The sequence below is a fragment of the Salvelinus sp. IW2-2015 genome, linkage group LG2 (genome assembly GCF_002910315.2).
Source record: "Salvelinus sp. IW2-2015 linkage group LG2, ASM291031v2, whole genome shotgun sequence".
In the NCBI taxonomy this organism is placed as follows: domain Eukaryota; kingdom Metazoa; phylum Chordata; class Actinopteri; order Salmoniformes; family Salmonidae; genus Salvelinus; species Salvelinus sp. IW2-2015.
Genome location: NC_036839.1, coordinates 1,600,910 through 1,626,607, shown reverse-complemented (window position 1 = coordinate 1,626,607; position 25,698 = coordinate 1,600,910). Strand labels below are relative to the sequence as shown.

The 25,698-nt window shown below is 42.3% G+C and overlaps 1 protein-coding gene across 1 annotated transcript in view; it reads left to right on the top strand.

The window, feature by feature from the left end:
• The window catches only part of LOC111973065 (Krueppel-like factor 12), a 141,898-nt gene that overhangs the window by 75,154 nt on the left and 41,046 nt on the right, over positions 1-25,698 (top strand). The gene's annotated exons all lie outside the window — the stretch shown is intronic.

The window sequence follows — 25,698 nt, the reverse complement described above, 5'->3', positions numbered from 1 at the left end:
TCGGAGGTGAGCATTTGCCCACTGAAGTGGGTTACGACGCTGAACAGCAGTCAGGTCAAGACCCTGGTGAGGATGACGAGCACTCAGATGAGCTTTTCAAAGATGGTTTCTGAGAGTTTGTGCAGAAATTCTTTAGGTTGTGCAAACCAAAGGATGGTGGCTGGTCCCACACCATTCCGCAGGTGAAGAACACGGATATGGAGGTCCTTGCCTGGCGTGGATACACTGGGTCTGCGGTTGTGAGCCCGGTTGGACGTACTGCCAAATTCTCTAAAACAACGTTGGAGGCGGCTTATTGTAGAGCAAGTAACATGCAATTCTCTGACAACAGCTCTGGTGGACATTCCTGCAGTCAGCATGCATATTGCATGCTCCCTCAAAACTTGAGATATCTGTGGCATTGTGTTTTTGAGTTTAATCAGTTTCTTGATATGTCACACCTGTCAGGTGGATGAATTATCTTGGCAAAGGAGAAATGCTCACTAACAGGGATGTAATCAAATGTGTGCACAGAATTTGAGGGAAATGAGCTTCTTGTGCATATGGACAATTCCTGGGATATTTTATTTCTGCTAATGAAACATGGGACCAACACTTTAGATGTTGCGTTTATATTTTTGTTCAGTGATGAATACTCCAAATACAGTACCAGTCAAAAGTTTGGACACACCTACTCATTCAAGGGTTCTTGTTTATTTTTTACTCTTTTCTACATTGTAGAATACTAGTGAAGACATCAAAACAATACATATGGAGTCATGTAGTAACCAAGAAAGTGTTAAACAAATCAACATATGTTTTAGATTCTTCAATGTAGCCACTCTTTCCACGATTGTGGAGGCCAGGTCATCTAACGCAGCACTCAATCACTCTCCTTCTTGGATAATTAGCCCTAACACAGCATGGAGGTGTTTTGGGTCATTGTTCTGTTGAAAAACAAATGATAGTCCCACTAAGCCCAAACCAGATGGGATGGCATATCGTTGTAGAAGCCATGCTGGTTAAGTATGCCTTAAATTCGGGTTAAGTGTGCCTTGAGTCACCAGAAAAGCACCTCAACATCACACTTCCTCCTCCATGCTTCAGGGTGGGAACTACACATACAGCAATCATCCGTTCACCTACTCTGCGTCTCACAAAGACACGGCGGATGGAAAAAAAATCTCACATTTGGACTCATCAGACCAAAGGACAGATTTCCGCCAGTCTAATGACCATTGCTCGTGTTTCTTGCAAAGCTGTCATCAAAGCAAAGGGTGGCTACTTTTAAGAATCTCAAAAATAAAATATATTTTGATTTGTTTAACACTTTTTTAGTAACTACATGATTCCGTCTGTTATTTCATAGTTTTGATAGTAAAATAGTAAAAATAAAGAGATCCCTTGAATGAGTAGGTGTGTCCAAAAGTTTGACTGGCACTGTATATATACTTGTGAATATAAACATATAAACATATATAAACATATATATATGTCAAGAGGTCTGAATACTTTCCGAAGGCACTGTATATATATATATATATATATACAGTATATATACACATATATACAGTGCCTTCGGTAAGGATTCAGACCTCTTGACTTTTTCCACTTTTTGTTACATTACACCCTTATTCTAAAATGGATTATATCGTTTTTCCCCCCTGATCAATCTACACACAATACCCCATATTAAATATTTTAGCAAATGTATAAAGAAAACTACAGAAATATCACATTTACATAAGTATTCAGACCCTTTACTCAGTACTTTGTTGAAGCACCTTTGGCAGCGATTACAGCCTCGAGTCTTCATGGGTATGACGCTAGAAGCTTGGTACACCTGTATTTGGGGAATTTGTCCCATTCCTCTCTGCAGATCCTTTCATGCTCTGTCAGATTGAATGGGGAGCATTGCTGCACAGATGTTTTCAGGTCTCTCCAGAGATGTTTGATCAGGTTCAAGTCCAGGCTCTGGCTGGGCCACTCAAGAACATTCAGAGACTTGTCCCGAAGCCACTCCTGCGTTGTCTTGGCTGTGTACTTAGGGTCGTTGACCTGTTGGAAGATGAGACTTCACCCCAGTCTGAGGTCCTGAGTGTTCTTGGCAGGTTTTCATCAAGGATCTCTCTGTACTTTGCTCTGTTAATCTTTGCCTCGATCCTGACTATTATCCCAGTCCCTGCCTCTGAAAAACATCAGATGCTGCCACCACCATGCTTCACCGTAGGGATGGTGCCAGGTTTCCTACAGACGTGTAGCTTGGCATTCAGAGAGTTCAATCTTGGTTTCATCAGACCAGATAATCTTGTTTCTCATGGTCTGAGTCCTTTAGGTGCCTTTTGGCAAATTCCAAGCAGGCTGTCATGTGCCTTTTACTGAGGGGTGGCTTCCTTCTGGCCACTCTACCATAAAGGCTTGATTATTGGAGTGATGCAGAGATGGTTGTCCTTCTTCAAGGTTCTCCCATCTCCACAGAAGAACTATAGAGCTCTGTCAGAGTGACCATCGGGTTCTTGGTCACCTCCCTGATCAAGGCCCTTCTCCCCCCATTGCTCAGTTTAGCCCGGGTGGCCAGCTGGTTCCAAGACTGCCAAATGCCTATGTAGACCCAATCCACTTCTCTTCAAAATAAGTTAATAAATATAGTCCAGTTTGTAACATTCTTCATGAAATTGGCTTTTAAAATAAGTGTAATTTAAATTAATGTAGGCTTTGAAATTATGTATGTCCATTTTAAAGTGGTTAAGTTTTACACGTTTATTCCTAATTTTAATGAGCAAAAATACCAACAAATCTCGGAATGTATAGGTAGATGCAAAAATATGATTTTGGCCTTAAGAGCACATGAGTTATGGGCTATGGGAGTGATACCCAGAGAGAGAAACAGGATATACAATGTAATAGTACGGGACAGAAGGAAAATAAATGAGACCAAGGTTTACATATTCCTTACACTAGGATTCCCCTCTTAGTACTAAGAACAGCTACACCACAAATGGCGACGAGGATTTTGTGGATTTAGTTTGAACCCTTACATTGTTTTTCATGAGTTTATTCTGACAAATTATGGAAATGTCAGCTTGCCACAAACTTTTCCAGCTAGCTATCAAGCTAATAACATATTAGCCACAAACTGGGAGAAGTGGCTGAAACATTAAGAAAATGTCCTGTTAGCATTGAACATCAAATAAAATGCATGGGAACGTGCCATGCTACTCCGCTATTGTGGGGAGCAACTTTTCTATATTTGTTCTACACTTCCAGACACAGGAGATGATAAGTCTGACAAATCTAAAACTGTGCTGACTCAATGTTTTTCACCAATGATAAATTTATATTTTTAGGTCTACAAATTCAGACAAACTGTTCAATCCAAGACTGAAATTATTGGTGAATGACTCAGAAATTAGAAGGCAGATTGTTCAAAGTTTCTAATCCAACAAACTGAGGAGACATGCTCTCACAGACCATAAAATTACTCTCACAAAGCTCCTGGAAATAGCTTGAATAAATGAAGTATCGGAAATACAAGCACCGGAAATGGAAAAACATCCTGGTACTACCCAGAATAGATCGCAAGGGCCAGCAAGCTCAACAATCCAGGGCTGCACCCACTACTGCACGTCGGTGCACATGCTTTTAACTGTGGCGGTTCATTCCCTCACCAAGGAGAGTGGCCTGCAAATGGCCACACATGCTACAACTGTGTGAATTATATTTTTTTTGCAAAAGTAGATCGCACCACAGACAAACTGCACATTCACTTGTGCCTGAAGATACCAAGAACCCTGATGATGAAAGCCCAACTATCTATTTACACTGGTGGATCCAACCAGTGCTACTCCTACTGCAGAACCCGGGCAAACCATCCAGGTAAATGGATCACTGTCGGATGTCTTGGAAGACACAGGCGCCTCTGTGAATGTCATGGACCTTTGCACATTTTAGCCTTTGCCAGGGCCACCAGTTATACAAAATGCATCAATCAAGATCTTTACCTATGTCTCAAACACAGATTTGCCCATGCGTGGACAGTTTCACTCACAAATCTGCTTCAGAGGCAAGACACTCACAAATACTTTCTATGTTGTTGACAAGACAGCAGTTCCTGTCATAAATTGCCAGGCTGCAATTGCGTCTGACTTAGTACTCCTGGTCAACAGTGTAGATAGACACTTCTATAACACATACCCTGATGTTTTACATGGCATTGGATGGTTAAAGGGTCACAAAGGTAAGCTCCACATTGAAAGTCTGTGCAACTTATAGCGCAGCAACACAGACGCGTCCCATTCCACATTAGAAAACTAGTGGAGAAGGAACTGGAGGAGCTCAAAAGAGTGGACATCAAATGGGTTGAAGGTACCATGCCCTAGGTCTCACCCATAGTTGTACTTCCCAAACCAAAGCATCCTGGCAAAATGAGAGTGTGTGTGGATATGAGACGTCCAAATGAGGCTGTCAAACGTGCGAGGCACCTCACGCCAATGGTTAACGACATGATAGCAGACTTAAATTGTGCAAAAGTCTCCTCAAAACTCGACCTGACAGTGGGGTACCACCAACTTGACCTGCATCTGCTACATCACCACTTTCACAACTCATGGTGGCCTGTGGCGCTACTAACACCTCAACTTTGGGATATCCTCGGTTGCGGAAATATTTCAAAACATGATCTCAGGTGTCCTGAACGTTAGCGATGACATGCTGGTTTTTGTCTCAACTAGAACATGATGAGCGTTTGGAGAAAGTCCTCACATGGCTACGGGACTGCAACTTGACTGTCAATGCTGCCACCACTGATATGGTGGTGGATGCCAGCCCAGTGGGTCTTGGCGCAGTCTTAACCCAAATTGGCTCGGGTGGAAAAATGCACATATGTGGAGCAACGATATTCACAGATGGATAGGGAGGCACTGGTAATAATCTGGGGTTGCCTTCATTTTCAGCTCTACATAGTCGGACACACCTTCACTGTGAATACTGACAACAAACAGCTTGTGCGTATCTTTCAAAAAACCCTCGTCCTCCCCTCCACCAAAAATAGAAATATTGTTGCTGAAACTTCAAAACTTCACGTTCTCTGTTGTCTACAAGGCTGGATCTGGCAACCCAGCTGATATCTTCTCCAGACACTCAGTCCCAGAACAGGGGCCCAACGACATTCATGCCTCAGAGCTAGCAGAAGCTCATGTTCGCTATGTGGTCAATCACAATGTTCCACGTGCTATGACACTGGCTGAAATCCAAGCAGCAACACAGTCTGAACCATGTCTACTCAGAGTAATCAATGGTGTTAGAACAGAACAATGACACACCCTTCTGCAACACAGCTGACCTACAGTTGAAGTTGGAAGTTTACATACACTTAGGTTGGAGTCATTATAACTCGTTTTTCAACCACTCCACACATTTCTTGTTAACAAACTATAGTTTTGGCAAGTCGGTTAGGACATCTATTTTGGGCATGACACCAGTCATTTTTCGAACAAGTGTTTACAGACTGATTATTTCACTTATAATTCACTGTATCACAATTCCAGTGGGTCACATACACTAAGTTGACTGTGCCTTTAAACACCTTGGAAAATTCCAGAAAATGATGTCATGGCTTTAGAAGCTTCTGATAGGCTAATTGACATAATTTGAGTCAATTCGAGGTGTACCTGTGGATTTATTTCAAGGCCTACCTTCAAACTCAGTACCTCTTTGCTTAACATCATGGGAAAATCAAAAGAAATCAGCCAAGACCTCAGAAAAAAAATTGTAGACCTCCACAAGCCTGGTTCATCCTTGGGAGCAATTTCCAAACACCTGAAGGTACTACGTTCATCTGTACAAACAATAGTACGCACGTATAAACACCAAGGGACCACGCAGCCGTCATACTGCTCAGGAAGGAGACGCGTTCTGTCTCCTGGAGATTAACGTACTCTGTTGTGAAAAGTGCAAATCAATCCCAGAACAACAGAAAAGGACCTTGTGAAGATCCTGGAGGAAAAAGGTACAAAAGTATCTATATCCACAGTAAAACGAGTCCTATATCGACATAAGCTGAAAGGCCACTCAGCAAGGAAGACGCCGCCATAAAAAAGACCGACTACGGTTTGCAACTGCACATGGGGACAAAGATTGTACATTTTGGAGAAATGTCCTCTTGTCTGATGAAACAAAAATAGAACTGTTTGGCCATAATGACCATCATTATGTTTGGAGGAAAAAGGGGGAGGCTTGCAAGCCGAAGAACACCATCCCAACCGAGAAGCACGGGGGAGGCAGCATCATGTTATGGGGATGCTTTGCTGCAGGAGGGACTGGTGCACTTCACAAAACTAGATGGCATCATGAGGGAGGAAATGATGTGGATATATTGAAGCAACATCTCAAGACATCAGTCAGGAAGTCAGGAACATCTGCTATGGCAGTCATTCCAAAGCTGGAGAAGTACTTCTCTTCCTTGACAACCCTGCAGTTGTTAAGAGTAACCTTTCAATTCCCAGGGTTTTTCCTCTTTCCCTACCTACCTGGGATTCAATCACAGAAGAATAACACCACATTGGCCACAGGCCAACGCAGAAGTGGAACGATTCATGCAGACTCTGAAAAAGACCCTTTGCATTGCTACGCTGCAACACAAAGACATTCAGCAAGAGCAAAGACATTCTGTAAGAGCCTACAGTGCGACCCCACAGTGCTCCACTGGAAAACCTCCCGTTACACTCATGTTCAATCAACAAATTCAGCCTTCCTTCCATGGACCCTAACCTGCTGAGAGCCACAGACACACAGGTAAAGCTAACAATGAAAGAGCATCATGAAAGATGCTTCTGTCATGCCTCGCCACTTAACATTGGAGACTTCGTGCTCTTCAGACAGCTGCGACCAGCCAACAAATTCCAGTCACCTTTCCATCCAGACCCACACCAAGTCACTGCAATCAAAGGCACCATGATCACAGCACAACGTGGACAGCACATGGTGACAAGGAACATCTCCCACTTTAAGCAAGTCTCCCAACCACTCACTCAACCTGGTCCATCCTCTGCTGACCAGAGTGGCACCATACCGGGTCGGACTGAACCCATAGCTGGTCTAAGTAGCCCCACCAACCCCACCTTGGCCACCCCCATTCCAAAGGTCCAATGCTACCCGCGACATGCTATTGGTCCCGTGTGGTTCAGTTGGTTGAGCATGGCACTTGCTACACCAGGGTGGTGGGGTCCCCACGGGGGACCAGTGCGAGAAAATATGATAATGTATGCCCTCACTACTGTAAGTTGCTCTGGATAAGATCGTCTGTTGAATGACTGAATTGTAATCCTGTGCTAATCACCTGCTGGACGTAATGAAAAAACGAAACGTTTATACCTTGCAACTGTTACTGCTGTTTAACAAATGTGGTCTTCTAATTGTTTTGTTTAGGAGGGAGAAAGAGGCAGGAGAGATGTGTTCAGGTTAAATGGGGGAAAGAGAGTAAGAGGGAGAGAGCATTTGCGTGTAATTTATGTTCATGGGTGGGTGCGTGCGTGCATGTATGCCTGTGTGCATGCTTGTATGTGTGTGGTTGGCTGGCGTGGCCCTGCCTGAACCTTCTGTTTTGAAGCAGGCAGGCTTGCTACAGGGTGTGATTTTACAGTCAGCGTGTTTAAACCACTAGTGACTTTGGGTGTTTCTGTCAAGTGGACTGGAGCTGTATACCGGGGAGCAGTTTTTTGTCAAAGAACCTTGTTGATCTGAGGTTGCTGTCTCTCACTCCCTCTCGGATTGGTGCACGCACGCACCCACACACACACACACACGCACACACACACACACACACAGACGTTTTAAACACTGGGTGTCTGCTCTCTGGAAGACGAGAGAGGACGAATGAGAGTAAAAACAAGGCTTGCGTAATAGGGTGGAGACCGATATTGAAAATGGCTGGCAGTGTACATTGAGAACACACGCACACACAGCAACATCAACAGCTCCACCCAGTGTGTGAGAAGAGATCAGTGGAATCGGGGTCAGCTTTGGGGTGGGGGCGAGACCACAAGTCATGTAGTGGATACAGTGCCAAACGTAGTGAGGCATTAGCATCGCAGCATTGCATTAGTACTGAGTGTGCTCGTGTAGAGTGATGTGTAGTGTGACTGTGTGTGTGTTGTGTGTGTGTGTGTGTGTGTGTGTGTGTGTGTGTGTGTGTGTGTGTGTGTGTGTGTGTGTTGTGTGTGTGTGTGTGTGTGTGTGTGTGTGTGCTGTTGTGTGGTGTGTGTGTGTGTTGTGTGTTAATTTATGCGTGATACAGACAGAACACAGCACTGTAATGTAGAGTCATTGGGTTTGGTAGTACTTATGCAATAGTATCTAAACAAACTGTTTTTCTGGTTTGAAAAGCAATGCAGAGCAAGCCAAAGTACTGTACTATCCTTTCACTTCAGGCACACTATCATATAGTGGAATGCACACACATGTACAGTTGAAGTCGGAAGTTTGCGTACACCTTAGCCAAAAACATTTAAATGCAGTTTTTCACAATTCCTGACATTTAATCACAGTATAAATTCCCTGTTTTAGGTCAGTTAGGATCACCACTTTATTTTAAGAATGTGAAATGTCAGAATAATAGTAGAGAGAATGATTTATTTCAGCTGTTATTTCATTCATCACATTCCCAGTGGGTCAGAAGTTTACATACACTCAATTATTATTTGGTAGGATTGCCTTTAAATTGTTTTACTTGGGTCAAACATTTTGGGTTGCCTTCCACAAGCTTCCCACAATAAGTTGGGTGAGTTCTGGCACATTCATCCTGACAGAGCTGGTGTAACTGAGTCAGGTTTGTAGGCCTCCTTGCTCGCACATGCTTTTTCAGTTCTGACCACATATTTACTATAGGATTGAGGTCAGGGCTTTGTGATGGCCACTCCAATTTGTTGTCCTTAAGCATTTTGCAACAACTTTGGAGGTATGCTTGGGGTCATTGTCCATTTGGAAGACCCATTTGTGACCAAGTTTTAACTTCCTGATTGATATCTTGAGATGTTGCTTCAATATATCCACATAATTTTCCTCCCTCATGATGCCATCTAGTTTTGTGAAGTGCACCTGTACCTTCTACAACAAAGCACCCCCACAACATGATGCTGCCACCCCCGTGCTTCACGGTTGGGATGGTGTTCTTCGGCTTGCAAGCCTCCCCCTTTTTCCTCCAAACATAATGATGGTCATTATGGCCAAACAGTTCCATTTTTGTTTCATCAGACCAGAGGACATTTCTCCAAAAAGTACGATCTTTGTCCCCATGTGCAGTTGCAAACCGTAGTCTGTCTTTTTTAATGGTGGTTTTGGAGCAGTGTCTTCTTCCTTGCTGAGCGGCCTTTCAGGTTATGTTGATATAGGACTCGTTTTACTGTGGATATAGATACTTTTGTACCTTTTTCCTCCAGGATCTTCACAAGGTCCTTTTCTGTTGTTCTGGGATTGATTTGCACTTTTCACAACAGAGTACGTTAATCTCCAGGAGACAGAACGCGTCTCCTTCCTGAGCAGTATGACGGCTGCGTGGTCCCTTGGTGTTTATGCTTGAGTACTATTGTTTGTACAGATGAACGTAGTATCTTCAGGTGTTTGGAAATTGCTCCTAAGGATGAACCAGACTTGTGCAGTTCTACCATTTTTTTCTGAGGTCTTGGCTGATTTCTTTAGATTTTCCCATGATGTCAAGCAAAGAGGCACTGAGTTTGAAGGTAGGCCTTGAAATACATCTACAGGTACACCTCCAATTGATTCAAATGTTGTCAATTAGCCTATCAGAGGCTTCTAAAGCCATGACATCATTTTCTGGAATTTTCCAAGGTGTTTAAAGGCATTGTCAACTTAGTGTATGTAAACTTCTGACCCACTGGAATTGTGATACAGTGAGTTATAAGTGAAATAATCTGTCTGAAAACAATTTTGGAAAAATTACTTGTGTCATGCACAAAGTAGATGTCCTAACCGACTTGCCAAAACTATAGTTTTTTCACAAGGAATTTGTGGAGTGGTTGAAAAACGAGTTTGAATGACTCCAACCTAAGTGTATGTAAACTTCCGACTACAACTGTAATTATTTGTAGGATTACACAACCTGCCCCCTTAATAGGCTCATTATTGTTCTTCTTTTGTCATGGAGAGTCACAGTCCTTTTGTATTTTTTATGCTTTGCTGACAGACAGATTAAAAACAGTGGGGGATAGATGAGGAAGAGACACAGCGCAACTGTAGATTGAACACCAGTCTCCTGCAGGGGTCACACATGTGCATAGAGCCTGGAGTGTTACCACTGGACAACAGCTCCACACTTTTGTGCTTCTTTGTAGAATGTGACATTTATTCTTTATGTATCAATACTGTGTTGCAGAGACATAAAAGTACCTAAGTGTTACTGTAATAGGTGAAATGTGTTTAATTCATTATTAGTTTTGATCTTATTTGTGTACTTGTTGGTTTACTTGGTTTAGTTAGGCTCTTCAAGTTCGTAGATGGATGGGCTCAGGAAGTCTTCTTCATAATGTCTCTTTGGGATCTATTCCTGTATACATTATCTGTACTACACCGTCTTGAAGGGTAGGATCAGGAGAATGATGGGAGATCTCTCTCTCTCTCTCTCTCTCTCTCTCTCTCTCTCTCTCTCTCTCTCTCTCTCTCTCTCTCTCTCTTCTCTCCTCTCTCTCTCTTCTCTCTCTCTCTCCTCTCTCTCTCTCTCTCTCTCTCTTCTCTCTCTCTTCTCTTTTCTCTCTCTCTCTTCTCCTCTCTCTCTCTCTCTCTCTCTCTCTCTCTCTCTCCTCTCTCCTCTCCTCTCTCTCTCTCTCTCTCTCCCTCTCTCTCTTCTCCTCTTCTCTTCTCCTTCCTCTCTTCTCTCTCTCTCTCTCTTCTTCCTCTCTCTCTCTCTTCTCTTCTCTCTCCCTCTTCTTCTCCTCTCTCTCTCTTCCTCTCTTCTCCTCTCTCCTCCTTCTCTCGTTCTCCTCTCTTCTCTCCTCTTCTTCCTTCTCTCTCCTCTCTTCTCTCTCTCTCTCATATATTCACACACTCAGGTTGGCCATTCTCTTTCTGTTGCACTCCTGCACTGTCTCCAGCAGGAGGTTGCCATGGAAACAAAAGGCGAAACACGCTGGGGCTCTGCCCACCTCTCCACCATGCACTCCTCTTTTGTGTCCCCTTCCCTTGCTCAAAATACACATTTTCAAACTAACGTCTCTACTAATCACCCTGTGCAATTAGGGGGCTTGCTGAAAATGTAGATTATCAGTCTTGGGGGAAGGAAGACCCTATAAAGGAGAGACAGAGTTGTAGTTTTAGTATTGGCTGTGTTTTCTTCCTGCTGTAATTGTCAGACCTGGTTTCAAATAGTGACTGAAATCTTACAAAATACTATGAGTGTTTACTTGAGTCTGTCTGGAGTTTCAATGGGAGTGCCAGATGGGTGGGGTTTGGCACTTTGGTAGACTATGTCATTGTTTTAATTGTGCCAAGCAAGCTCAATTAATTACAGTTAAAGGGATACTGGGACCTTTTTAGATCTAGGTCATTTTTCAACTTACCCAGTGTCAGATATTCTAGTTTCATATATACTTATAAACATTATATTATAGAAATTGTAGGCACGGCGATAGGTACGTACACACACACATGTGGCATTTGCATCCTTTGCAACCATGAAAAACACTTTAATATGACAAATAGTTACACATCATACATCCACTGGCCTCTCATTGAAAGTGGTGTTTCTCCCTAAATTTTCTGAGTAAATGCCTGAAACAATGCCTAAATACTGGCCACATGTAGTGGAAGCCGTGAACTGTGTCATAAGTCTTTGTATGGTGGATAGGCTTTCAATGGAAAAACAGCCATTTCAATATAATAGCACTTCCTGGATAGATTTTCCTCAGGTTTTCGCCTGCCATATCAGTTCTGAGTGTTTTCTATCCAAATCTACCAATTATATGCATATCCTAGCTTCTAGGCCTGAGTAGCAGGCAGTTTACTTTGGGCACCTCTGTCATCCAAACTTCCGAATACTGCCCCCTATCCACCGTCAAGTCCTAGCTGATGGAGCTCAGATACACCCGTTTCCCCTGAAACACACACACGCTGGTCCCCCGTTGTGATAATTTTCCTAAGCGTCTCTGTGCAGTGAGACCTTTGATTATTTTGTGCCACCAGGGCCACAATAATTTGCCCCCTCTCTTTGTCCGAGTGTGACCCCCTCCCCAGTGCCAGCACTCCCACCAGCTGGGTGGGGGCACCCCACCAGAATCCCCACTGGCTACGTACAAGGTCGTCAAGGTTCTCATTAGCAGCTTTGAGAAATTCCTTGTATATTGTGCTTAACCATCCGGGGGCTTTGGCTTTGTAAGACCAACCCTGCCAGGCAGGCTCAGAATCTTGATTGGGTGGTGCTGCTTTAGTGGGTCTCTAATTGCATTTATCTTTATGTCTTGGCTGTGTATACGCTACTTGCAGTAGGCCTATAAAAAAGATAAGGACTTCTCCTTAGTGTATGGGTCACTCAGATGGGTGTCTAGGGTATAGAGTTGTGGGACCGTTCCATCATGATAGGACAATAAATAAACAATATTTTTCATTTAAAAATAAATGATATGTCCCATATATGAATGTTCTCTCTGTCACAACTCCTGCTCGCAGACACATGGGCTCTGGTATTTGCAACCATTTTCCTTTTTCACTCACTTTACTCCACGCTTTTCCAAACACAAAAACACACCCTACCTTCCATCACAATACACCCACACAAATCCACATACTGTGCCTTCTATGTCCTCTGTTTGCTGTGTTTTTATCCCTACCATGTTGATTCCTACCTCATTTCAGGCTTTTGAGTACTTTTTTGTTCCAGTTTCTTATACTTGAAGATATAGTATTTCAATAATGATCCCTTCTTCTAATGCTGTCTTGTCTATTTGTACTGTAATTACTATAAATAGAAAGTCGAATACTAATTATTTTACAACATACCCTATCTTGAATGGAATAGTGTATTTGCAGTTTATTTCTTTAGCAATTATTATATTATATTGATTTCCTATTTTTTTCTTCATTACAACCCCTACCCTGTGTAGTATTGGGTGTTCCGTTATTCGACTCCTTTATGGGCACTTTATACTTTTTAGAATAGCCATGCTGTTTCTGAACAATTGCTTTTCAATTTAGTCCAGTTTACAGTTTATCGACGGCAAGAGCTACACGTTACACTTTTCATGGATACCGAACTTTGCGCCATTCTGCAATTTCCTTCGGGAACTGATCATTCAGTACAGATCATCCGCCATAGGGCGGCGCACAATTGGCCCAGCATCGTCCGGGTTAGGGTTTGGCCGGGGTAAATAGGAATTTGTTCTTAACTGACTTGCCTAGTTAAATAAAGGTTAAATAAAAAATAAAAATCATCCCTATTTTTCATGCCAGCGAGACTTTTACCCAGGCTTTTAACTCAAGAAAGATTTATACGTTTTCTTCAATTATCAATATACAGTATATAATATATATACGTATATATATATTTAAATGGTGTACCATTTAAGAAGATTAAATTACTTTAGGAACTGTCCAAATGAAAGCTATGTGATTTATCTTTAAAAAATTAGAATTTGGCAACGATTGGGCGCTCATATCTATGTGCTCTCTGTCCGTAACAGTGTACACCGAGTTTGATTTTGTCTACAGTATCGTCTGGGATCTGTAGTGCTGTAAGAAATAATTCTTTCAACACACTTTCAGGATCTTTTTCTTTGATACCAGTAAGTTGCAGATTTTCTCTCATAGATTTAGTCTGTATTTCAAGAAAGGCTTCTCTCAGAAACATGTTCTCCTTTTTAAGTTCTTTAACGTCCATTTCAATCGTATTGACTGTACCTTTAAGCTTGTTTGTTTCTTTTTCCATTGTCAGCTTTTTCGTCACTTAACTCGAGGCTCGCCTTCAACTTCTACGTCTTTACTGACTATTTCAAGTATGCCCAGTTTATCATTTATCGATTTTGGCAAGTCAGTATCCACACTTACTATTCCCAGTGGTGAAATGCATAAATCGTCTGTGTCCGTCGAGGAGTCGCGGAACTGTCTTGTTGGAAAAGTGGCATCCTATGACTGTGCCATGTTGAAAGTCACTGAGCTCTTCAGTAAGGCCATTCAACTGTGAATGTTTGTCTATGAAAATGGCATGGCTGTGTGCTAAAGCTTTCACACCTGTCAGCAACGGGTGTGGCTGAAATAGTCTACATACTTTTGCATATATAGTGCACTTTAGAAACAATAAGGAATGCAATTAGTACAATGCAATTCTTAAGATTGAGTAATGACTTACATTGCTAAATTCTATTAAACAGCTTCAGAAGAAGCAAAGGTAGCAGCAGGTACAGTAGCCTAGCAGTTAGAGCGTTGGGCCAGTAACCAAAAGGTTACTTTAAATCCATAAGCCGACAAGGTGAAACATCTGTCGATATGCCCTTGAGCAAGGCACATAACCTTAATTGCTACAGGGTTGCCATTAATAATGTCAGACCCTGGCTGTGACCCTGCTCTCCGAGGGTGTCTCAGGGAGAGTTGTGACATGCAAAAACACATTTTCAATTCACACACAAGTACACCTGTGTATTAATACTTGTGTGTGAATTGAAAAGGAAATAGGACAAATTTAAGCATTTTTTATTTATTACAAATATAAACTATTAATATCTGCATATAGTGAGAAAGCATGCCAACCTATAGACCCTGCAAAACCCCGATGCAATAAAAACTACACAATGTCCGGGCTAGTAGATTTTTGGCCAACTGACCCGGTCTTACCTGTGAAAAAAGTTAGCGTTGGACCCTGTCATAGCCTACAAATAGGATCCAGAGTTTTACCTGACCAGGTCATGAGATCAGGAAAAACTCCAGGCCCCAAGATAAACGCGTTCAAATTTGACACACCATTTTTGAACCTGTGGTGCCGCCTCTGCTTTAAAACTTATTTGGGATAGGGGGAAGTATTTTCGTGTCCGGATAAAAAGCGTGCCCAAAGTAAACTGCCTGTTACTATGCCCAGAAGCTAAGATATGCATATGCATGGTAGTATTGGATAGAAAACACTCTAACGTTTCTAAACTGTTAAAATAATGTCTGTGAGTATAACAGAACTGACCCCGGGCACAATCCATCAAGGGGAAAAAATGTTTGAGGTCATTGTGTATTCCAATGCTTTTCTATGGGAAACCTGATTTATTAGGGCCCAGATGGCAGTTCCTATGGCTTCCACTAGATGTCAACAGGCTTTAGAAATTGTGCGATGTTTTTCTTTTGAGAAATGAAGAAGTAGTCCTATTCATTCCATGTGTCATTCAGAAGGTCTCTAGTCTTTTGGTGCGTGTGAACAAGCGCCTGCGCCGTGTTGTTTTTCTTCGGTATTAGAAACTGTTTATCCCGTCTTAAATTTTAGCGATTATTTACATTTTAGGGTACCTGAGGTTGGATTAAAAATATTGTTTGAAATGTTTGGACCAAGTTTACAGGTAACTTATTAGATACTTTGTAGTCATGTTGGGCGAGTTGGAACCGGTGTATTTCTGAATCAAACGCGCCAAATAAATGGACATTTTGGGGATATAAAGAAGGAATATATCGAACAAAACGACCATTCATTGTGTCACTGAGACATTTGGGATTGTAAAAAGATGAAGATCTTCAAAGGTAAGGCATTTATTATATCATTATTTCTGACTTTTGTGTCGCACCTGCCTGGTTGAAAAATTATTTTCATGTTTTTGTATGCAGAGCGCTGTCCTCAGATAATCGCATGGTATGTTTTCACTGTAAAGCCTTTTTGAAATCTGACAGAGCGGTTGGATTAACAAGAAGTTAAGCTTTATTTTGATGTATTACACTTATATTTTCGTGAATGTTGAATATTTATATTTCTGTAGTTTGAATTTGGCGCTCTGAAATTTCACCGGATGTTGTCAAATCTATCCCGCTAACGGGATTGGCGCTTTAAGGGATCCCTAAGAGTTTTTTTAAACACTATCATTTATAAATGTTTCAAGAGCATAGCGTAACTGTCTTACCCTATCATAACCCAAATTATAATGTTGCATTACTCCATTGTTCATAACCGGAACAAAAACTATGTATAGCTTCAAAATATGTTCAAAAGCTGTCAACAACCTTGTCCATTTCCCATCTGATTAGGCTTATGTGTTAGCCTCGGTCAAATGTAGGGGTAAGGAGCAGTTTTGAGGACACAAATTACACATAGTGCTGGACCAGAAATAATTTTGTCTGGAGATTTTCCATTGACCTTGCTTTTTAGTCCAGGACTAGGATTAATCCATGTCTGGGGAAACCTGAACATAATGTTTGAATGAAATGGTAAACCTACTCTAAGAGTATGTATTAGGCTGTTTGAGAGAAGGTTTGAATCCTAATCAAACCATCCAATGTAAGTATATCTGTTGTTGAAGGACAGTTGATCAATAAAGCTACAGTTCTCTAACAATAGTCAAGCTGCTTATGCTGAAAAGCCTTTAGTATATATGTCAAAATAGCTTTTGAATTTCCAGTCTTTGTCAGTTTAAGTCAAAAGCCAATATTTCACTTAACAACCTCTTTGGGATCTGTGTGCGTAAACCGGGACGGTTGTTGCTAACATGTCCTAATGTGACTGGAATTACGTTATATACAACAGGCAATTTTCTGGGACATAGACATGTCTTATATGGGCAGAAAGCTTACATTATTGTTAATCTAACTGTGGTGTCCAATTAACTGTATCTATTACAGTGAAAAAAATACCATGCTACTGTTTGAGGAGAGTGCTCAACAACAAACATTTATCACGGCACCTCTGAAGATAAATAATGTACTTACATTCAGTAATCTTGCTCTGATTTGCCATCATGAGGGTCCCAGAGATCAAATGTAGCATAGTTTTGTTTGATAAAATACATTTTTATGTTCAAATGTAGGAACTGGGGTCTACAGTTTGACCCCACTGGTGTCTCTGGCTCCGCACTCATCCCGCCCACCATTTCGAAATGTGAAAGTTAGTGTATGAGCTAATGATTACAATTACAATTAAGTCATTTAGCAGACGCTCTTATCCAGAGCGACTTACAAATTGGTGCATTCACCTTATGATATCCAGTGGAACAACCACTTTACAATACGTGCATTCTAACTCTTTTAAGGGGGGGTTAGAAGGATTACTTTTATCCTATCCTAGGTATTCCTTAAAGAGGTGGGGTTTCAGGTGTCTCCGGAAGATGGTGATTGACTCCGCTGACCTGGGCGTCGTGAGGGAGTTTGTTCCACCATTGGGGTGCCAGAGCAGCGAACAGTTTTGACTGGGCTGAGCGGGAACTGTACTTCCTCAGAGGTAGGGAGGCGAGCAGGCTAGAGGTGGATGAACGCAGTGCCCTTGTTTGGGTGTAGGGCCTGATCAGAGCCTGAAGGTACGGAGGTGCGTTCCCCTCACAGCTCCGTAGGCAAGCACCATGGTCTTGTAGCGGATGCGAGCTTCAACTGGAAAGCCAGTGGAGAGCAGCGGAGGAGCGGGGTGACGTGAGAGAACTTGGGAAGGTTGAACACCAAGACGGGCTGCGCGCGTTCTGGATGAGTTGTAGGGGTTTAATGGCACAGGCAGGGAGCCAGCCAACAGCGAGTTGCAGTATCCAGACGGAGATGACAAGTGCCTGGATTAGGACCTGCGCCGCTTCCTGTGTGAGGCAGGTCGTACTCTGCGAATGTTGTAGAGCATGAACCTACAGGAACGGGTCACCGCCTTGATGTTAGTTGAGAACGACAGGGTGTTGTCCAGGATCACGCCAAGGTTCTTAGCACTCTGGAGGAGGACACAATGGAGTTGTCAACCGTGATGGCGAGATCATGGGAAGGGGCAGTCCTTCCCCGGGAGGAAGAGCAGCTCCGTCTTGCCGAGGTTCCAGCTTGAGGTGGTGATCCGTATCCACACTGATATGTCTGCCAGACATGCAGAGATGCGATCGCCCCTTGGTTATCAGAGGGGGAAAGGAGAGATTAATTGTGTGGTCGTCTGCATAGCAATGATAGGAGAGACCATGTGAGGATATGAACAGAGCAAAGTGACTTGGTGTATAGCGAGAATAGAAGAGGGGCTAGAACAGAGCCCTGGGGAACCAGTGGTGAGAGCAGTGGTGCGGAGACAGATTCTCGCCACGCCACCTGGTAGGAGGACCTGTCAGGTAGGACGCAATCAAGCGTGGCCGCGCCGGAGATCCCAGCTCGGAGAGGGTGGAGAGGAGGATCTGATGGTCACAGTATCAAAGGCAGCCGATAGGTCTAGAAGGTAGAGCGAGAGGAGAGAGAGTTAGCTTTAGCAGTGCGGAGCGCCTCGTGACACAGAGAAGCAGTCTCAGTTGAATGACTAGTCTTGAAACCTGACTGATTTGGATCAGAGAAGGTCATTCTGAGAGAGATAGCAGGAGAGCTGGCCAAGGACGGCAGCGTTCAAGAGTTTTGGAGAGAAAGAAAGAAGGGATACTGGTCTGTAGTTGTTGACATCGGAGGGATCGAGTGTAGTTTTTTTCAGAAGGGGTGCAACTCCTCGCTCTCTTGAAGACGGAAGGGACGTAGCCAGCGGTCAGGATGAGTTGTGAGCGAGGTGAGGTAAGGGAGAAGGTCTCCGGAAATGGTCTGGAGAAGAGAGGAGGGGATAGGGTCAAGCGGGCAGGTTGTTGGGCGCCGGCGGCCGTCAAACAGACGCGAGATTTCATCTGGAGAGAGAGGAGAAAGAGTTCAAAGCACAGGGTAGGGCAGTGTCAGCAGAAGAAACCCGCGGTGTCGTTTGACTTAGCAAACGAGGATCGGATGTCGTCGACCTTCTTTTCAAAATGGTTGACGAAGTCATCCACAGAGAGGGAGGAGGGGGGAGGAGGGGGAGGAGGATTCAGGAGGGAGGAGAAGGTGGCAAAGAGCTTCCTAGGGTTAGAGGCAGATGCTTGGAATTTAGAGTGGTAGAAAGTGGCTTTAGCAGCAGAGACAGAAGAGGAGAATGTAGAGAGGAGGGAGTGAAAGGATGCCAGATCCATCATGTAAGAAATTCCTGGAGTATGTAAACTTAATTTTTTTATTACCATAGCATTTTTGTATGTTCTCTATAGTTATGTACTTGAAAATGTATCAATTGACCAATTCGGCACATTTAGGCAAACTCCTGGCAGACCTGATACAAAATAGTGTGCAGTAATGTAATTCTTCACTGGATCAGTCTGAAACTTTTCACACACACTGCTGCCATCTGGTGGCCAGAAAATAGAAAAAGCATGTTTTTTTGTTTGTATTATCTTTTCCCAGATCTAACGTGTAATATTCTCCATCATTAATTTCACATTTCCACAAACTTCAAAGTTTTTACTTTCAGATAGTATCAGAGTATGCATATCCTTGCTTTGGGTTCTGAGCTACAGGCAGTGAGATTTGGGTATGTCATTTTAGGTGAAAATATTAAAAAATGGTACGATCCTTAATTAAAACATAGTTTTTTGTATCAATAGAGTACAAAGTGCTAAACACCCCACTTTGTAATAGTTAGAATGTCCAGTTCTCTGCTTTTGAGAGGAACTGGCATTTGTAGCTGGAGACTTCCATAAATTGCGCTACGCTAACGATATGCTAACTTATTTTCAACAATTATCTCCAAACTGCAAGCCAAGACATAACATTTTTATCCATGAGTTAATCTGACTCTGGGTAAGTAGAACAACTCTTGCAGTATTCTGTTGAAGTATTTGAAATGGTTTGACTAATATTTTTTCCCAGTTCTGTCTCCTCCCTCCAGACCTGTGTTATTAGAGACCATTATGGCCACTGTCTGATATGCTCTGAGAGCTGCTGAGCTAGTATATGAAGTAGAGAGAGTAGCATCAAGATACAGCACAATTAGAAAGTATTCAGACCCCTTGACTTTTTCCACATTTTGTCACTGGACAAAACATAAATTCCTTATTTATGTAACTATTCAGAACTTTTGCAATGAGACTCGAAATTGAGATCAGGTGCATCCTGTTTCCATTGATCATCCTTGAGATGTTTTTACAACATGATTGGAGTCCACCTGTGGTAAATTCGATTGATTAGACATGATTTGGAAAGGCACACACCTGTCAATATAAGGTCCCACAGTTGACAGTGCATGTCAGAGCAAAAGCCAAGCCATGAAGTCGAAGGAATTGTTTGTAAAGCTCCGAGACAGCAGATCTGGGGAAGGCCAACCATCATGTCTGGAGGAAAGCTGACACCATCCCTAATGTGAAGCATGATTGTGGCAGTATCATGCTGTGGGGATGTTTTTCAGCTGCAGGGACTGGGAGACTAGTCAGGATCGAGGGAAAGATGAACAGAGCAAAGTACAGAGAGATCCTTGATGAAAACCTGCTCCAGAGCGCTCAGGACCTCAGACTGGAGAGAAGGTTCATCTTCCAACAGGACAACGACCCTAAGCACACAGCCAAGACAACACAGGAGTGGCTTCGCGACAAGTCTTTGAGTGGCCCAGCCAGAGCCCGGAGAGACCTGAAAATAGCTGTGCAGCGATGCTCCCCATCCAACCTGGGAGAGCTTGAGAGGATCTGCAGAGAAGAATGGGAGAAAGTCCCCAAATACAGGTTTGCCATGCATGTAGCGTCATACCCAAGAAGACTCGAGGCTGTAATCGCTGTCAAAAGTGCTGCAACAAAGTACTGAGTAAAGCATCTGAGAGCTTATGTAAATATGATATTTAAGTTTTGCATTTACAAAAATGTCGAAACCTGTTTTTTCTTTTTCTTTATGGGGTACTTTGTGTAGATTGATTAGAGTGGAAAAAACTATTTAATCCATTTTAGAGTAAGGATATAACGTAACAAAATGTGGAAAATGTCAAGGGGTCTATGGTACTAGTAAGCGAGCAGGAGAATGCTTAGCTAGAGATTGGCTGAAGGCCCTGGTCATATGTCCAATGAGTTGCCTATTGTAGAAGTTGACAAAACTTCAGTAGAAGATGTGACACTAGCAATGGAAAATTAGCAGCAAGAGGGCATTAGTCCCATTGGCTGGATGTCAAGGGTCACATTTGACCAGGCCAATGAAAATTGATGTCACATAGAATTGAGAAAAATTAAACTGTGCATGATCAGGGATGGTCAACTTCATTCCTATTGCAGGGAGTGCAGGCCTTTGTTCCAGCCCAGCACCTAAAACAACTAACCGTGGTCTAGAATGAAGAACATGCACACACTGTGTTCCCTCTTACACACCACAGGATTACACAGTGAGAAAAGCACAGGTTTTCAAAAGTAAGCCTGTTTTTAATATAAGAAAGAACCCAGGTCCGTGTTCTTTTGTTAAATGGCAGAAAACAAATAATTCAGCCAAAATTCATCCTGGTTATTGACGATGGCAATATCATTTATAGGAATGCACGCAGTTTATTATAACGCGTTGCACTTTATTGCGGGTGATCAATAACATTGCATTTTGTGTCAGGAAGTAGGCTGTCCGTCTTTGAAGTCTCGTAGATTGATACATTGCACTCTTTTTTGTCTATAAAGGCCTCTTGGTAAAACTTCGGCCATACCTTACCTCATTGTTAACCTTCAGACATAGAAGTTACCAGACCCGAACTCGGGTATGGCTAACCCTGGAGATCCCTCCAATCTTCACAGAGTTAGGTATATATGCTTTGTTTTTTTTGCTCCTCTCATGTGGAATTATCTTTAAAAAACTCCTTAAAGTTGATGAAGTCGGTCCCTCTTGGGCAATTCAGGGGGATGTCAGAGGGCCTTTTTTTTTACTGAAGAATGTGTTTGTTTGATATGATTGCGTTTTGCTTTATGTGTTTTTATGTTTGCTTTTCATGTGTAATTGATGAGTGTACGTTGCCCTCAGAACAGCCTCATTTCATCGGTGCATGGACTCTACAAGCTGTCGAAAAGATTCCACAGGGATGCTGGCCCATGTTGACTCTAATGCTTACCACAGTTGTGTCAATTTCGCTGGATGCCCTTTGGGTGGTGGACCATTCTTGATACACATGGGAAACTGTTGAGCATTAAAAACCGATGGAAAGAGCATCTGTTCTTAATGTTTTGTATACTCAGTGTAGCTATGTATAGTGTCATTGTTGTTTATTGATGTGTTCATGCAGGGCTTATCTGCAAAGAGACCGTAGTCTCAACATGAGAGATGCCTGCTGTCGGAGAGATGTGCTTTGAAACAAATAGACAGTGTTTTTTTATGTAAAGCTCAACCCACATGGACTGTGTGCATGTACCGTAGACACACCATAGAGATAGATGGAGGACTCAACTTGGATGTAACCTGTATTAGCATGGAAATTGTTATTGAGGGCTTCCACCATTTGAAAGTAAACTGGGTGTGATTCCTATGGGTTGGGACAGAAAGGAAGAGGTGAAGTGAGAGGATTTACTCCAGCCAAAATCTGTCTGCGAGAGAAGCCCTTTTTTGTATGGCGGTCTATGAGACAATATGGAATTACACAAGGCTTATTTGATCGAATATACGTTTAGTAATATTTAGGGCTGTTACAAATTTACTTATATAAGTGGATGCACGTGGCATTCCGGCAACTTTGAGAAAAACAACTTAGTTGTGCCTGTTATGCACACACGTATCTGCCTTCTCATTGGCTAGAATGATCTAACTTGCCTTCACTCATTGAGGACATGTATTTCCATTGTTAGAACGTCAGCCAGCCTGCAGAAACATTGGTGGGAAAACAGCTCCTTTCCTGCAATTTTACACATTTTGCCATGGGGCAAAGAGAAAGTATTGCCATTTTAAAGCAGATTTCCTGCAAATCTACACATTTTGCCATGGGGCAGAGAGAAAAATGTGCAATTTGATAGCTCATCTCATGCTATTCTACACAACTTGCCATGAGGCTGAAAGAAAATTTCGGATTTTTAAAGCTAATTAAAGCTAAAATATAGATGTGTGATAATGGCACTGGATTATAAACTGTCTTTTTAGCTAAATGAAATTGGCAATGGCATGGTGCATATAGCCATAGAAGCACAGTGACATATGCCTCAATGAAGTCATATTCCTGACATATTGGGCGTGTGGCTTTCAGTTAGTTGTTTTTGGCAATTCCAGTTTATCTGTAATGTTATCATTCCAGTTTATCTGTAATGTTATATTTCTAGTGATGGGCTCGTTCGGCTCAGCTCACCAAAAATAGCCGGCTCTTTTGGCTGCCAATCGGGCTCTTTAAAAAAATATGTTTCGTATTTTTTCAAGTCAAACAGTTTGCGATAGTGTGTCTATGATTGGTGTTAAAACAATTCTAATTAAATGATTAAATGAAATCATACTCTACCTTAACCACAATGTATTTAAAAATGCCTTGGTTTGTTATGAAAAAGAACGCTATTAAACATTTGCATTTCAAGTATAACTTTTTAATGTATATAAACAAAGTGCATATAATTCTAACCATTCAAAATGAATACAGTCTGAACAGCATAAAAGAATATTGCACCATATCAAAGAAAAATAAATAACAATGTGCAAAACTGCAGCATCCCACTTTAAACATTAAACTGGCCCTCTTTTCTCTCTTCTTTATTGCCATGTTATAACCAGCAGCACACAGCAATGCTGACCATATTTTGCTTTGAGAGATTTACATTCAGAAATGCATCTCCCTCACTTACGAGGGGCTAATGCAGTTTCTTCTCTCAGTAATTATTTGTCCCGTTTTCGAGAAGACCCTCTCAGAGGTAACGGATGTGGCCACTATGCCGAGTCTCCCTGTCATGACTTTGTCTACCCACCGCTTACTAGAGGCCTTATTCTTACACCAGCTCAGCCTGAGCATTTAGGCCTATATTATTTTATTTCTTTTTTCATTCTTTGAATTAGTTCATTATATTTATTTAAATGTATTTAAAAATATTTTTTATAAATAGATTCGGTTCTTCTGATATGCGAGCCGACTCCCAACGTTCACCTACAAGAGCTGGCTCTTAGAGCCGACTCGTTCGCGAACGACCCATCACTATATATTTCATCAAATCTGACTAACCCAGTCCACTGCTTGCTATGAATTCTATTCGATGGTGTTTACATGTTTAGGTAAAAAGACAAATAATGCCCGTTCAGAACACTGACAAGTAATAGAAATGAAGGTTCATGATTGTTCGAGGTCCTCTTTTTCAAATTTAGGTGTTATGGTTTGTAAATGGCTTGAACACTGCCATCTAGTGGCCACAATAACTGAGTGACACAAAATTTGGTTCAGGACTCCAGCACTGCAGGTGGCTGGAAATAACCATCATAAGCTTTACACTTTTTTTAAACTCAAAAGAAGAAGAAAATTGACTACTTTAAAATGGAGAATAGCACTGCCAATGCTGTCACAGACACCATAATATCACAGATACAATGATGAGACCTCTTTCCATCTCTATAATATGCAGACATATCACAGGAGGTTGATGGCACCTTAATTGGGGAAGACGGGCATATGGTAATAACTGGAGCGGTAAGGTATCAACAACATAAATCAAATGGTTTCCATATTTTTAACCTTTATTTAACTAGTCAAGTCAGTTAAGAACAAATTCTTATTTTACAATGACGGCCTACCCCGGCCAAACCGTCCCTTAACCCGGACGACACTGGGCCAATTGTGCGCCGTCCTATGGGACTCCTGATCACGGCTGGTTGTGATACAGCCCAGGATCAAACCAGGGTCTGTAGTGACGTCTCTAGTACTGAGATGCAGTGCCTTTGACCACTGCGCCACTCAGGAGCCCTGTTTGATGCCATTCCATTCGCTCCGTTCCAGCAATTATTATGAGCCGTCCACCCCTGAGCAGCCTCCACTGACACACACACACACACACACACTTGACGGGTATCATTATCAAGACATGCCCCACCCACCGCTCAGAGACAACAACAATGCCAAAATACACTGCACCACCCAGCTTCTTATCTACAGGGCGAGGGCGATAGTGGCTGATTAGGTGTGTGTGTGTGTGTGTGTGTGTGTGTGTGTGTGTGTGTGTGTGTGTGTGTGTGTGTGTGTGTGTGTGTGTGTGTCTGCGGGTGTCTTTCCTGGGGTGGGCCCATCCCTCAATGTAGACCGAAAAGGAGCTTCCTGTCAGGAGCTGTCAATCAAACGGACAACTGGCCTGAGGGCAAGACAGCCTGTAGCATGGCATGAGCAGTGTCGCTTGGGTTGAATGAAGTCCATAAATATTAATTATTTGTGCAATTCATATCTACAGGCTACACTGAGGTTTTTCTTTCATTATTTGTATCTGGCGTTAGTGCATAGCCTAAGCTTTAGGGCCTGATCCACTGAGGCAAAAAGGACAATGTCGGAGTTTAATTCAATAAGAGAAAAGTTGTGAAATGGAGAGTTGAAAATAAATAGAAGGAAGGGCCAGAACAGTAGTCTAATGTCTGGAAAGGATTTGGTGAAGTTGTAAAAGAGGACGAGGATGTTATGTGTGATGACTGTGAGGCACTATACAATTTTGACACTCACAAGACAGGGACATCAAAATGGCACGTCATGGGAACTGTACTGTTCAGATGGGTTAAATGGAATAGTAGCCTAACTGAAATCTGGACACTAACTGTAGTTCTATAACCTTTCACATAGCCTAATATAATACTTACTCCTGCAGAATTTAAGCATTTCTTGCAGTA